Here is a 14,168-nt window from a genome sequence, read left to right as displayed (position 1 = left end):
CATGGAAGACCCCCAAAAGGTTTAACACACCCAGATAGTGCATGTGTTAAGCATTGCTGTGCCTGCATTCATTGGCTAAAAACACTAAAAGGTGGGAGCAGGTGAGTTTCTCACAAAATGAATGGGCACAATAGTGGCTGCACATTTTGTTTCTTATCTTAGGTTCTAGAAGAGCTAGTAACCTTTTTTTTTTTTTTTTTTTTAAGAAAGCTGGGAATCTGGAGACAATGGCTCATCCCCAGGGAGTCAATTGTCCTTCCTTGCCCCTCTTTGTGAATGCCCATGAACCTGGTTGATAATCCTGATGATGCGAACAGTTCCCTTTCCCAGCGTTTGTGTGCGAAAGCACAGGGTTTTCAGGTGCTTTCACATACCAACATTAATGTGCCAATCCTATGCATGTTTGCCGGGGTGGGGGGCTAAGCCACAAAAAGCCAGTGCATGTAAGGAGTGCACCTTCTCTTGTGATTCTGGGACTGCCAGGGATTGTCCTTACAAGCAATACACCCCTCCCCCTTCCCAGATGGGTGGCGTTCCTGTGTTCTCCCCCCACCTCACCTCACCTGTGGGCTGGAAAACAACTCATTGGTTCACTTTAAATTAAATTAAAGTGACCTCAGCCAGGGGCCCATGCCAGATGGAACAGGATGAGAAGTCAGTAATTTGCATCCTCCCATTCAGCAAGTGAGCCCATGGTACTACTGCCTGTTTCTTTTACGAGGCGTTCCTGCAGGCTGTCAAGCCAAGGGCCTAACAGGCCATGCGCTGCCTGACTGGGCCAGAAAGCCTGCCTCATTGTCCCTTCCAGGTCCACGTTCAACCATTTGCATTGCAGCCACTCTCAGTTTTGCTCACTGGAATCCCACTACCAATTTAATTTACTGACCAATCCTGGCTAGGCCTCGCCTGCCTGTGTTATGGGGAACTGAAGAGTAGAGATAGATGGGGCAGGCATACATAGCACGAGGTGTTGTTCCCGCTCTCAGAATGGAGCTACTTCGGTGTGAAGGAGCCTGGTCGTGCTGCTGCCTGCTACAACAACCTCTTTGAGGAGGCGCTGCTGCGGCGCCAGCTAAACTCGAGGGCATCCACCCCTCCCGTGTTTAATTTACTGACTTTCTGTCCTGTCCTGAGCCTTGCCTGTGTAGCTGGAAACTGAAAGTAGCAATAGACGGGGCAGGCTCAGCACTGCAGCCCCTTTCTCAGAATGCTCTCAGAATGACAGTGTGACTGGAATGTGGGGGGCAGTTGCACCCCCTTGTCCTTATGAGCAGATGCCCATGCTTGAGCCAAGAGATGACCATCTCTCAGCCTAACCTACCTCACTGGGTTGTTGTGAAAATAACACTGGGAGAAGGACAGACCATTGATGTTGCTCTGAGTTCCTTGAAGGATGGGCAGAGTAGAAAATATAACCACTTTAGCACAGCTATGATTTTGTCATTTGCTTAATTTATATACAGCTATAACAAACTCTGTGACTAAAATAATTATAGATACTTGTATTTTTTTCCAGCTTCTAAGCCAACACTTCATGGGGAGAAAAAGAAACATGGCAAAGACAGAAATGCAAACTGCAAGTGAAAATAACTGAGATTGGGTTAACCATTATTAGGGTGAAGCAAAAAGACTGAGACTGTTAGCTCCAATGAGGCTGATTATATGTTTAGAGCAAACAAATTCCTCCTGTGAACTTGTTGTCAGCCATCTGGAAGCAAAGAGAGAGTCTGATACACTCCTATTCATATATCATTCTGTTCTCAGCTGCCAATTTCCTTCACGCTGAAGTAATGCTCTGTGCCCAATTGAATGCCCGTCGGAATGATGCCAATATACCACTATATTGTAATAGGACTGCTGAGTCTAGGGACTACATTTCCCAACAGCCCCTGCTGTGCCCTGTAACTCTGACTTTGAAAAGAGAGGTTTGTGTTTCAAGGGGCGGTGGTGGTGGGAGAGCAGGGCCAGGCTTATGGGTGGGCGAGCTGGGTGGTTGCCCAGGGTGCCAAGCTGAGGGGGCACCAAACTGAGCTCAGTCGCGATGTTTTTTTTAATGCACTATCTGCAGTGAACTAGGGTGGCAAAAAGCAGTGTCTTTAACCTTTCCCCCCCAAGGTTCTACAGGTTGTTTTGGTACTAACTACAGAAATTATCTTCCTTCAATTAGCTTTAAAGTATGTTTCCTTTTCATTTTCCAGTTTGGTGTCACTTGCGCTCCGTAAAAATCAGTAGAGCATAGCTTTACTTTGAGGCCTAGCACTTAGCACTTCAAATACTCTAAACACTCTAAACACTATATAAATAATAATAAAATAAAGCAGAAAGCTATAAGAGGTCACCTGGATACTATATATATATATATATATATATATATGTTTTCCTTTATGTTTTTAAAGATAAAAATGATGGATATTGTAAAATATAAAATGTTTACCAAAAAATAGGAACTAACTGCTACAAAATAAAAAATATTAAAAGTAAAATCTGTGATAGTTTTGCTGTATTTCATAGTGCACTGCCCCTGCTCAGAATGTGGCTTTTCGAACTTTGGCTTGTGCAAACTGTACCACAGTGGCTCAGAGATCAAGGTTTTGAACAATGTCGTTCTTGATGGATCTTCATACTATCTGCATCCTTCTGCAACTGGCTCTGTTGCTGTGCTTTGTGCTTTCTGTTCTGAGGCTCAGACAGCTTTTTAGAAGACATTTTCACAAATACTCCAGTTGAGACACTTATATATACCCTACCATGGTAGGTGGTGGTATGGTGATATCAGCCTCACTTGTGCTACAAAACTTGTTGGCATACAAAGCAGTTGCTAGGCTTGGTCACGTTACTACAGCTCTATATTTTGGGGCAATGGTAATTTTCAATATTATTATTATTATTTTTTAAGCAGCAAGGGAAGAAGACTGAAGAAGAAGCTATAGCCTGGGAGACTGCAGTATATGGTAATTGTTGTTGTTCAGTCGTTCAGTCGTGTCCGACTCTTCGTGACCCAATGGACCATAGCATGCCAGGCCTTCCTGTCCTGCGCTCTCTCCCGGAGCGTGCTCAAGTCCATATTAATTGCATCGGTGATGCTATCAGTATATGGTAATACTGTCCCTTTAAGACTAGTTGTACCACTCTAACAGAGGGCCCTGCTTCTTGTAGCTGAGGAGGGAGTGTTGGAACTCAGGGAGGAGAGTTTGCAACAGGAGCCATTTTATGTGTGTGCTGAACATAATAAAGAACATAGGCCTACAACTTTCATGAGAGTCATTTTCTGAGAGCCACATGACAGAGACTTCGTTGGGATCCTAGAACTGGAGTAGGAGAGAACCTGAAAGCAGAGCAGGAAATACGAGGTAGCTTGCGCCGGGCCCTTTTCTTAAACATCGCTAGAGAAAGGCCTGGGAGTAGCAGGGCCTTTTACACTGCTATGTTTTGCGATCCTGCACAAGCCATACAAACTTGTGTAAAGCTGCAGGCCTGCCCAGAGGGTCGGGGAGGAACTGGGGCAATTTGCCCCTGGCTCCAACAAAACAAGGGCCCCCTGACTCAGTTCTTGCACGTCCTGTTGGGCCCTGTCCTGACCCTGCCACATTGCTCACCAGAATGCTTGGCATTTTGTTTAAAGTTGTCATAAAAAGAGGAAATTGTATATTAGAGTGCAAGATGACACTGAATTTTGGCATGTAATTGTGACATAAGGGGATCTCTCCCCAGCCATGATGAAGTAAATATTTTACATAGTTGTGTGTGAAACAGAATAGAGGCTAATTTGAGGCTTAAGATGGCTGTAAAATTTAACCTTTGGAAGCTGGAAGCCCTGCTTATTAGCTAGGGCTGCAGCCCAACTGTAAAGTAGGGATGTACGAAAGTCACTTACCTTTCACGGATTATGTTGATGGTTGGGGGGGAGGTGCTCCGTCCCTCGCCCCGGAATACTGGACGGGGGGGAGGCGCTCCGTTCCTCCCCCGCCCCGGGAATCCTGGCCGGCTGGCTAGCAGGGACGCAAATGGCGGCGGCCATAGCCGCCGTCATTTGTGTCCCTGCAGTCAGCCGTGATAGGCTACGTAAATGTTTACGTAGCCTACCATGGCTGACTTAAAAAAACAAAAAAAACAATGCGCATATGCAAATGGCGGCGATCCCCTTATTTTCGCTGTCTTAGTCTACGTAAATCTTGACATAGACTAAGACGTGCCAAAATAAGGAACACAAATGGCGGCAGCCGTGGCCGCTGCCATTTGCGTACGCGCATTTTTTTTTTTTAAAGTCAGCCGTGATAGGCTATGTAAACATTTACGTAGCCTATCACGGGCTTTTTTTTTTAACCTAGCCGTGACAGGCTACGTAAATCTTTACGTAGCCTATCACGTCTTTTTTTTTTTTAACTGGAAATGGTGGCAGCGGCAGCCGGTCGGAAGACCGGCCACCGGAGCCGCTGCCGCCAGGGAGATCCACCCCAGGTAAGTCTCGTCCCAGGGGGGCTGGGGGGGCAGACCGTTCTGCCACCGATTTTGGGGGGCCAAATGCGCTGGCATTTGGCCTCCCTGAGATCCGTGGCGGAATTCTTTGACATCCCTATAAGGGAGCCTAAAGCAATCACAGTAAGGTAAAATCTTTCTTTATGTCTGGGAAGCAATAGAGATAAGATTGGTCAGGCAGGCTTATGATTGGCCCAGGCCAAGTAGCCCTGCAAAGCTGACCATGGTGTGTGTGTGTGTGTGTGTGTGTGTGTGTGTTGCAGGGCACCAAATAGCCCAGGGTGCTATTTAGGGTTGGCTTTGGGGGAGAGGATGAAAAAGAAGAGATGGAGACACTGAGAGGGCCACAATCCTGGGAGCATGTCTTGGAGGGCTGATAAAGTTCAAGTTCGGAGCGGTGAACTTGAATGGAAGATCGAAACTCAAAGGCAGAATCATAGATAAAATCGCAGAGTCGGAAGGTACCTTGGAGATAATCTAGTCCAACGTCCTACTCAATGCAGGCTCTGCACTCCAGGGTATAGCTCTGGGATTATGACATGAACTATGTTAGGAAAGTCCAGGAACAAGGGATGATATACTATTGAACCTGTGCAAGCCTACTGCTGAACTGACAACTACAGAAGCCTGTTAAAGACTTGAACAATGACACCTTGAATTCAGTTATTACACGTGGGGCCCTGCAATAAAATGTTGCAGTGTGTTCCTGCTTTTTGTGTCTTACCTGAGTCTCTGGCTGAAAAAAAAAAAACAAGTTAGCATGAAAGACAGGAGTCTCTGGTCTAACTTGGGCCACACTTCATTTTATTTTTTAGCTTTTGAACATGTGAAAGAACCACCAGTCTGATGCAAGTCAACAGAGCCCGAATGCCTGCATGCAGTTGATTTGGCCTGGGAGAAGTGGACATTTTAAACCTTTGCTGCAACCTGAGAGGCATGGAGGATTTTTTAAACTGGGAATCCAAACCGGCCTCAGTCCTACCTCTTACTTGCAATTTTAGTAATGGATACGTTCCAGGGCTGCCATAAGCAAAAGAGAAGGAGAGAAGCGGAGCAAAGGACAATAGACACTTGGGGCATCTCTACACCAGCCTAAAATCCTGCATTTAAAACGGGGCTTTCTGCTTCTGTTTTAAATGCAGGATCACAACGACTCCCTTTTTCACCCACTTCCTTTCCCCTCTCCCCTTTCCCCCTCCTTCTCCCCGTATCTGAGACTTCCATATCTTTCATTGATCTCACTCCCCTTCTTGCCGCTTTTCCTCTTTTCACAGAGGGAACTCAAGCAGAACACAACGTGGTAATTTGATAGCTCATTATCTGTGATCTATTTAAAAGAGGAACAAATAGCATTTAGTGCAGGAGACACCTTGGAGGTTCATGGTGTCATGTAAAGAGCCCGCAAACTTCCAAGAAGGAGCAATCTCAATCGCAGCATAAAAGTTCCGTGTGAAGAAAGCCTTGGATATTAATTCCCACCTTCCATTCGCCTTCTCTCTCAGCTTGCCTTTCCTGCCAGCTGATTCGTTTTGAATCCCCCCCCAGCTGCTGACCATGCCTTCTTCTTCACTGGCCACTGCCAGCTTGCCAATTCCATTCTCCCCCCCCACCCCCCAATGCCATTTTCTTTTCCAACTGACTCGATGTTCTATGGCCCTGAGCATGCACAATCCTCCTTGAGGGTTTTGGCGGGTTTCCATCCACTCATTTTGGTTTTATAACTACATATTTTTTTGTACTCCTGCAAACCTTGGTACCTCCAAGCCTGCTGTTACCTGTCTCGTGTGCATGGATGCTGCTGCTTTGGCTATATAAGGATTGACACTAACCCCTGAACTTTGCAAACAGAGGGAATAAGTAGGACCTACAACAAAATATTGTGGTGTGGTGTGCTCCTGTTCAGTCTCCAAACCAGGCTGCCAGCCATACCTTCTTTTAGGATACTCTATTCCACCCCTCCATCCCATTTTGTGTGTGTCGTCTCCCCACCCCAGACAGATGTCCGGCATTCTGTGGTCATTGAGTATGCTCTGTGCTTATTGTGTTGTTTTGGGTTTGTTTGTTTTCTCTGCTTTAGGTGTGTTTTTTTCCTAATTTTTTTTTGTACTTCTACAAACTTTGGGATTCCCCCAAGCATGCTGATAACCTCCTCCTTGCATGTTGATGGTGCTGTTTTGCTATATAAAGAGAATGCAGAATGAGTCTGTTATTAGTCTATGATGTGCCACTTCTGTGGTGGCTGCAAGTTTTCCTGTTTTACCTAGCCTATTAAACTACATGTCCATTAATCATGTCAGTGTGTGTGACTGCTGTAACCCACCGGGATTCATACAGGGATGGCTATGCTGGAGTACCTTCAGCACTGATCTCCAAACTGGGTTGTTCAGACATGCTGCTGACTTATAACAATTTGTTATTGATGCCAAAAGCATTATAAATATTTGTTACTTATTTACAGCATTTATATACCGCTCTGCATCTAAACATATTCCAGAGTGGGGAACAATAAAAGATAAAATGATACAAAGATGAAAGAAATAAAAATACCATATTAAAATTCTTATAAAAGATATGGACCTTTTGATGGATCAGCACCTGTAATCCAACAATAGTGGAGATGTTCTGCAACATCATATTGTCACTCCCCTTAACTGCTGCAGTTTTACTTCGCTTCCTGCTTCTAAGTCCCACTCCAGTGTTACCCTAACAGCCTTAAGGCTGTGGCTGATGATCTGGATCAGGGAGTACACTTACATTTAAAGGTGCATGTATGCTTTCCTGTGTCTGGCTTCGTCTTCCTTCTTTTGTCTTTATAAAAATAGTTATAATGCTTGCAATGTGGTTGTTTCTCACTAGAAGTCATTATAGGTGGTTTACTCAGCACAGGAGAACCTAGCGAAACATTGGGATGAATGGAGATAATGTATATTAAGGGACATCATAACACAAGGGTAAAGAAACAGTTATTTTCACATATGAAATTTGTTCTCAGCAGTGATATATGGTAAGTTTTCTTATTTCTGGTAAAACATCTTTTTAAAGAAACAATTCCGAGCATACCGCCTTCTCCACTAAATACTGTTGCTCATTCCTTTAGACATATGTATATGCAAATTAAGTTCTTAAATTAAAAAAAAGAGGTCAGAAATAAAGCATTATGCGTCTCTTGCAAAAAATAAAATTTAATTAACGATTGCCAAAAGCAACAAGGCTAAATTCTTGGCAATGTTCTGATTAGAATTAATAGGTTTTTTCTTTGGGTCTTGCAGCGCAGGGGCTAAGAAACTGAGCCATGAATCAGGAAACCCCTAGTTTGAGTTGCCTTTTCCATGAACTTGCTAGGTAGCCTTAAGCAAGCCACTCTTTCTCAGCCCAACTATATGGAGATCATTTGCTGTATGGAGGTAATATTGATTGACCTTTCAGGGTTATCGTAAAGATGATCACAAGATAAAATATGTGTGAAGCACTTTGAATGCTCTAAAAGCACTATATAACTGCTAGGCCTTATCCATCTTGATTTCAACACAATGACAGGATATTAAAATTAGAACTGGATGTTGGGTGGCTTGGGCTTGTAGACCAATAAAGTGTTTAGGGAAGATCAAGTGGATGGGTTCTGCTTCAGTCTTGAGGGCAAAATGGGTAGTAGGGACTGGCTAGCTAAAATACAACAAATGTCTGCCACTGGGGAGGGGAAAGGAAAGTGAGTGATCCCTAAATGGCTGTATTCTCCATTCTCATGGAGAAAGCATGGCTAGCTCCTTCAAGGCTGTGGCTAACGCATCAGTAGTAACAGCAGTAGCAGCAGTAGTCCTGAAGGAGTCATGCTGGCCACATTTTCCCCATCTATGATGATGGGGCAATAGCCAACAGTAGCAACAGTAGCAGGAAGGGGCAAAGTGTGGTCCAAGATGGCAGCAACTCCTCATCCTCAGAGGACAAGGTCCCTGAGTTAACAGAATAGGGAGAGGGCTTGGCTATAGAAGGGCACCATGAGGTTTCCAGCTCCTTAGGACTAGTTCCACAGAAAGACCCTAGGGACCACCACCTCTGTGTCTCGGGGAGGTCACTTTGCCATCCTCATATTCTGAGGACTACAGCCATGAAGATACTACCATGCCATAGCTACTTGCATATCATTGCAACCTGAGGCTGCTGAAACAGACCAGGCCCTTTTAGTAAAGAAGTGATCAGTTAGTATGGAGGTGGGGCTAAGCAGCTTAAAGGAAACCAAAACCATACTTAAGGCTCATTCACAATCTGCTGCTTATTGGAGCTACATACAGTCAAGCTTGTCTGGCTTCCAGCCCTAGCATCTCTCAGTGCTCTTCATAGCGCTGCTCTGGTCTCTCTGGGAGACCTAACTCCTGCTTGGTCAGAATCCAACTGAAACTGACTTTCCCCAAGACACTGATGTGAACCAGATCCATAGAGGACACCCTGTTACCCAAATCTCCCAGTGCCCAACAATTCTAGGCCCTCTCTGCAACAGAGCTTGCTGGCAGAAGAATTGTGAGAGTGACTATCACTGTCCTAATAAAAATGGGTTGTATCCAATTGTGGATAGCTTGAAACCCCCTGTTTGGGCAGTAGTCAGAGCTACCCTTTTATTTCATTGGTTAACCATCTGTGACTACTGCAGTTTCTTGCCATCCTTAAAAATACTTGTTCATAGTGGAGCACTTGGCCCCCTTATCATAAGATGCACATGCCTTGGCCGGTTCATGTACTAGAGGAGGTTTGGCAAGACTTATAAGTGGTTTAACAACTGCAGTGTCTAATGTTAGTAATTGTGAGGAATCTGTTGTATATAATGTGGTTGCATACATATGTCTGTTCACTATATACTATACTATAGTATGTATACTATATACTATAGTATAGTATACTATACCATGTCCTCATTGTACTAGCCCACTGAGGAAGACTATGCGTCAAAATGCGTTTGGTCCATTTGGTATTGGTTATTTTTGGTATGCTTAGGTTTTTTCAGCATAGTAATATTGTACTCTCTTTTATTGTTTAGAGATACGCTTTTAAACTAGGGATGGTGGAGAAATCCTCCACGGACTCCAGAGAGGCCAGATTCTTTAGAATCGGGCCCCCCAGAGTCCATGGCGGAACGGACTACCCCCCCACCTCAACCCCCCAAAATCCCCCCGGGACGGACCTTACCTGGTGGCGGCGGCTGCTCCGGGTTGGGTCGTCGTCTTCCTTCTGCAGCCGGGCTGCGGAATGAAATGGCGGCCGTCATAGCAGCTGCCATTTGCGTCCCTGCCGTGATTGGCTACGTAAATATATACGTAGCCAATCACGGCCATGGGCAGGGATGCAAACGGTGGCCACAGCAGTCCAGCAGCGGACGGCAGTCTGGCTGCGGATGGGCCCGGCTGGCAGCTCCGTGGACTTGCTGCGGAGCAGAACCAGCCGGACAGGATTCCGGGGGGAGGGATGGATCACCTCCCCCCCACCCTGCGGACACCGCCAGCGGAATGGTGAGTGGGGTTCGTACACCCCTATTTTAAACTACACAGATTTTTTTAAAAAGCCTTTACCATTAGATTTTGTCATATATATTTATTATCACCAGTAAGCCCAACCCAGCTGATTTGCTGTAAAGCTTAGAATTATTTGTATTTGGTCTGTACAGTTATATTTGTTATTTGGTTAATGTATTTACTGAAAATATTCAAACTTAGCAAGTGTGTGTGTGTATACACACACATACACACACTTATTGGACCCCTGAGTGATTGTCATCCTGCACCTCCTCAGCCTGATTATGGGACTCTGAGGCATTACAGCAATACAGTGAATAATAAAATAGTCTCCCTTGCACAAGCTTGGGGTAATCTCACCATGGCTTTGGTATAGCCGTCCCAAGTATTAAAGTCTTTATTTTACACATCATCTTCATGCACTTTTAACTCACTTGCATGAGTTAGATAAGGACACAAAATCAGCCTATGTTATTAATCATAGTTAATCTATTCCATGTTGATAAGTAACTGTTTGATTTCAGATTTTGCTCTAAGGGCTTATTCAGGATTATGTTTCTAAGAGGAACAATGCAATCACTTCTCATTCTTTAAAGGAATCATCAGCAGTAGTGTAGTAGAGTTAAATCACTTGACACAATTTCCTTCTAAAACAAGTTTTTTTTAAAAAAAATAAACTGAATAAAATGAATTTGAATGTACAGATGTTAACATTATTAAAGTGTTCAGCTATATCATTTGCATTCTGCTGGCAATGTAGAAAAACTAGGGAAAGGTTTTGTGCCAGTTAGAATGAAACTGAATACGGATGGACGAATCTGTCAAGCGCAGTTTCTCAGTTCTCTAGTCCTTGCATTCCACCCCATTTCCACATTACTTTGTGACATTTTTTTTTAAGTTCATACAAAAATATACATTTCCATGTGTATTTCTCCTAATATACACATTTTTGTACTTATTATTATTATTTATTACGTTTCTATACCACCCCATAGCCGAAGCTCTCTGGGTGGTTTACAAAGATTAAAAGCATTAAAAATACAATATACAGAGGTTAAAAAACATTTACATAAAAACACATGAACAGACTATATACACAAAAGAAACATATATCTAAAACAACTTCAAACAAACAATCTCAAAAGCAAACAACTAAAACCATAAGACATTCCAGGATCGATTAAAACTTATAAGCTGCTGAATGCCTGGGAGAAGAGAAAGGTCTTAACCTGGTGCCAAAAAGATAATGATGTTGGTGCCAGGCAGGCCTTGTTGGGGAGATCATTCCATAATTTGGGGGCCACCACCGAAAAGGCTCTCTCCCCCTTGTCGCTGTCTTCCGAGCTTCCCTCGGTGTAGGCAGCCAGAGGAGGGCCTTACATGTTGAGTGTAGTATATGGGTAGGTTTGTGTCAGGAGAGGTGCTCCATCAGGCATTGTGGTCCCAAGCTGTGTAAGGCTTTATAGGTTAAAGCCAACACCTTGACTTGGGCTCGGAAACATACAGGTAGCCAGTGCAAGTGGGCCAGAGTCGTTCTTATATGTTTGGGCCTTCTGGTCCCCGTTATCAGTCTGGCTGCCGCATTTTGCTTGAGCTGCAGCTAGGAATGGGCGGATTCCCTACCTGTTCTTCCGCTTGGGAATCCACCCGCGGCGGAAGACTATCTGTCCCTCCCCCCGGAATCCTCCTTGGCCGGCTGTGCTCCGCAGCGATTCCAAAGCGCCAGCGATACAGCCACCATGCTGTATTGCTGGCTGAAGGGGATTGATGGCGGATGCAAATGGTGTCCATTCCGCGATTTGCGGACTTAAAGGTCTTAGTTAAAGGTAAATACAGCCGTATTAAACTAAGACCTTTACAGCCGCAAATGGTGTACTGGACGCCATTTGCATCCGCGGTCAATCCCCCTCAGCCAGAGATATGGCATGGTGGCCGTATCGCTGGCGCTCCGGAGCTGGAGGATCCAGCCAAAGAAGATTCCGCAGGGAGGCGGAGGTAAGTGCTCCGTTCCCCCACGGACTCGGGGGGCCAGATTCTTTAGAATCCCGCTTCATTGGGGTCCGTGTAGGGATGCACGAAAGTCACTTACCTGGTCTCGCAGCTTGCTTGGCGGTGGGGGGGAGGTGCTTCACTCCTCCCCCCGAAGTTCAGGCCGGGGGGGGAGGTTTCCCTCCCCGCCCGGCCGAAATTCAGGCCGGGGGGGGAGGATTCCCGCCTCGCCCGGACGAAATTCAGGCCGGGGAGAAGCGCCCCATCTCCCCAGCCGCGAACTTCAAAAGAAAAAAAAAACAAAAAACGCCCCTGTGATAGGCTACGTAACGATTAACGTAGCCTATCACAGCTAGATCTGCAAAGTCAGCCGTGATAGGCTACGTTAATCGTCACGTAGCCTATAACGGGTGACTTTGGAAAAAAAAAAAAAGCGCGTACGCAAATGGCGGCCCCCATAGGGAGCCGCCATTCGTGTTCCTTATTTGGTCCCTGTCGTCTACGTAAAGATTTACGTAGACTACGGCGAAAATAAGGGCAACACTATTTGCGTTGTCCTTATTTTCACCGTAGTCTACGTAAATCTTTACGTAGACTACAGGGACCAAATAAGGAACGCGAATGGCGGCTCCCTATGGGGGCCGCCATTAGCCGTACGCGCTTTTTTTTTTTAAAGTCACCCGTGATAGGCTACGTGACGATTAATGTAGCCTATCACGGCTGACTTTGCAAATCTAGCCGTGATAGGCTACGTTAATCGTTACGTAGCCTATCACAGGGGCGTTTTTTTTTTTTTTTTACTTTTCTTGTAATGGCGGCGGCGGCAGCCGGTCCAAAGACCGGCTGCCGCCCCCGCCCCTGACGAAGACCTGCCGAACCACCGCCGGGACCCGCCGCCGGGAGGGACATTCGTGAAAGGTAAGTCCCATCCCAGGGGAGGGGGCGGGGGGGCGGAGAATTTCTCCCCGAACAACCTTCGGAGGACCGAATTTTATTTTTTATTTTATTTTATTTATTTCATTTCTATACCGCCCAATAGCCGAAGCTCTCTGGGCGGTTCACAAAAATTAAAACCAAACAACACACAATAAAACAATTTAAAATATATAGAACATTAAAACCACAATATAACAATACAACCACAATAAAACCTAGCAGCAGTACAGGAGTTTAAAATACAGATTTAAAACAGCAAAGATAAAAATTTAGAAAGCTAAAATGCCTGGGAAAATAAAAAGGTCTTCACCTGGCGCCGAAAGGAGTACAATGTAGGCGCCAGGCGAACCTCACTAGGGAGCTCATTCCAGAGCCGGGGTGCCACAACAGAAAAAGCCCTCCTCCTAGTAGCCACCCGCCTCACTTCCTTTGGCAGGGGCTCACAGAGAAGGGCCGCTGATGATGATCTTAAGGTCCGGGCAGGCACATCTGGGAGGAGGCGATCCTTCAGGTAACCTGGCCCCAAGCCGTTAAGGGCTTTGAATGTTAACACCAGCACTTTGAATCGGGCCCGGAAATGGACTGGCAGCCAGTGCAGCTGGAAAAGTACTGGCGTAATATGAGCTCGCAGGCCAGTCCCTGTTAACAATCTTGCTGCCCTATTTTGGACCAGCTGAAGTTTCCGGACCGTTTTCAAAGGCAGCCCCACGTATAACGCATTGCAGTAATCCAGACGAGAAGGTATCAGAGCATGGATAACTGTAGCTAGGCTATCTCTGTCCAGATAAGGGCGTAGTTGGTATACCAGCCTAAGCTGATAAAAAGTGCTCCGTGCCACTGAGTTCACCTGTGCCTCAAGTGACAGTTCTGGATCCAAGAGCACCCCCAAACTACGAACCTGATCCTTTAGGGGGAGTGCAGCCCCCTCCAGAAAAGGTTGAATATCACCTAGCCGGGCAGACGAACCGCCCACTAACAGTACCTCCGTCTTGTCTGGATTGAGTTTCAGTTTATTAGCCCTCATCCAGTCCATTACCGTGCCCAGGCACTGGTTCAGAACAGCCACTGCCTCACCTGTTTTGATGAGAAAGAGAGGTAGAGCTGGGTGTCATCTGCATATTGATGGCACCTCAGCCCACACCTCCGGATAACCTCCCCCAGCGGTTTCATGTAGATGTTAAACAGCATGGGGGATAAAATAGAGCCCTGTGGAACCCCATGGCACAATTGCCATGGCACAGAGTGATAATCCCGCAGCATCACCTT

General features: G+C 45.7%; 1 protein-coding gene across 2 annotated transcripts in view; it reads left to right on the top strand.

Moving 5' to 3' along the window:
- Positions 1–3,172: 3,172 nt before the first annotated feature.
- Positions 3,173–14,168, top strand: part of NOX3 (NADPH oxidase 3) — a 128,987-nt gene continuing 117,991 nt past the window's right edge. Inside the window, exon 1 of one of the 2 annotated variants that reach the window (XM_084831878.1) lies at positions 3,173–3,350. The gene's annotated coding sequence lies outside the window, so the exon portion shown is untranslated. The remainder of the gene's footprint in view (positions 3,351–14,168) is intronic. The other variant, XM_084831880.1, reaches the window with a different exon arrangement.

Source organism: Heloderma suspectum, chromosome 1 (genome assembly GCF_057233095.1).
Source record: "Heloderma suspectum isolate Gila_16-S chromosome 1, 16-S_ref, whole genome shotgun sequence".
Lineage (NCBI taxonomy): Eukaryota > Metazoa > Chordata > Lepidosauria > Squamata > Helodermatidae > Heloderma > Heloderma suspectum.
This window is presented reverse-complemented; position numbering and strand designations above follow the sequence as displayed.